This window comes from Phalacrocorax carbo, chromosome 20 (genome assembly GCF_963921805.1).
Source record: "Phalacrocorax carbo chromosome 20, bPhaCar2.1, whole genome shotgun sequence".
Taxonomy (NCBI): domain Eukaryota; kingdom Metazoa; phylum Chordata; class Aves; order Suliformes; family Phalacrocoracidae; genus Phalacrocorax; species Phalacrocorax carbo.
In genome coordinates this window covers 2,831,737-2,833,675 of record NC_087532.1, presented here as the reverse complement: position 1 = coordinate 2,833,675, position 1,939 = coordinate 2,831,737, and positions in this window count along the sequence as shown.

Genomic DNA, 1,939 nt, shown 5'->3' with positions numbered 1-1,939 from the left:
GATGACGCACGGCTGCCGGAAGGCGGCGGCGGGGGCGCGGGCCGGGGGCGAAGTGACAGAAATGGCCGAGGAAGGGTCAAATCGTGTGTCCCCCGCAATGCACCGGCCTTAGCCCTGGCGGGAAGACAATTAACTGCCTCTTCACCAATAAATAAGAAAACCCAACCCACAGCAAACACCCAGAAAAGGAGGAACTCTCACCCCTCCTGTCATGGCTTAGGACCATCCTGATGCTTACATACAAAAAGCTAAATTTTATTATTACTATTCACGTTTATAAACCATTATTCCAACGATCACTTAAACAACAGAACTAACGCACTACGGCGCATTAATTGAGTGTGAGAAGGGTGATCCCTAGAAAGGAAAACTAACCAAGTCCACGCAGATAGGACTTAACACGGTTATGGTTAAAGCGGTGAAGTTACTTAACATGACTAGAGGTTACAACACAATACATTTTAGGAAAGATCATTATGTGCAGCTACTTTATTATCCATCCATCACTTTAGCTGGGAAATAATGTAATTTCAGAAACACGCTAACCACTGCAAGTGGCACCTTACATTTGCAAGACTGCGCTCTTCAGCAAGGACTTGTGTTATTTCAGAAATTCACACTTTAAGGAAGACATGCCTCTTCTGTGAGAACATACTTGACAAATGTCACAGAGCTTGTCTCGATCAGTGCGTGAGTATCGGGTGCGGCTGTGAGGAATGCCAGTGAAATCCTACCGTATTCCAAGAGAGGACTTTCCAGAAGAAATTAGGCAATGCTACCGCCATGAGACAATGCAGCCAAAAGGCAGAGAGCTGGGGTGTAATACTGCAGTGAATGGTCCTTGTTCACCCAACGGGAACAACAGCAAAGAAGAATTATGACTGGATGAAGAAAAGGTCTTACCCATGGACAGTAAAGGTGTTGGTTTGTTTAATATAATAAAGGCCAAGACGACTGTGTAGAAAAGTACATAAAATCAACACTGTGAAAACAAACCCCCAGTCGAATGGGATTCTAGCACTGCCGCAGAACAGGTGGAGCAAATCCAGCCACTAACAAGCACAGACATGTGTTAGAAATTAAAAGTTCCAAAATCCTCCCAGCTGTTTGGGTCACAAAAAGTTTTCCAGCAAAAGGAAAGGCAAAAGTCTGCTAGCTTTTAAAATTAAGCTGAATCAGCTGATGAAGGTGTTTACACGAGAACAGAACTAGGCAACCAGGAAGCCACTTATATTTCTGTTTTCCAACAAGAGTAGAAATATGATGCAAACCAGACTTTGTTTTCTGCCAAATACAGAGATTTTTATAAGCATAACTACAAAAAAAAGAAGGGGGGGGGGGGGGGGGAAACAGAGCTCCACCTCATAATCCACAGTTTTTTGTAAAAGTGATTGGAATACAAAGAAACAAACAAACAAAAAAACCCCCAAACCACACAGACATCACACATACAGGCATGAAAAAACCTGACACTTCCCTCCCACTCACATCTTCAGGGAATATACCCCAGGCAACCAGTCGTGTATAGGAATGTAACCTGAAGTAAGCATAAGACAAAAACAAGCACACACTATTTAAACAGCAGGCGGGCTTCTTCAGAGGGACTCGTCTTGGGAACACATTTGTGCTCTCTGCAGGAACAGTTCACTAAAGCCAACTGAATACCTCACAAGTGGCAATGTAAGCATGAGCTCAGATTTCGCAGGAACTCCATGGGTAACATCCTGTTAGAAATTTTACCATAAGATCATTTTATCCATTCTTCCAGAACAGTGGCAATTATTACAAATGAGCTCATTTTAACTGTAAATTTAATTTTCTTACCAAAAAGTCTATTTGAATGTTTTTGTAGCTACATGTGCTTTTCTGCCAAAACAAATTACTAATACTTATTTTTTAAATTTTTGGAAGTTACCTTTTAATCTTTGATCTTTGACAA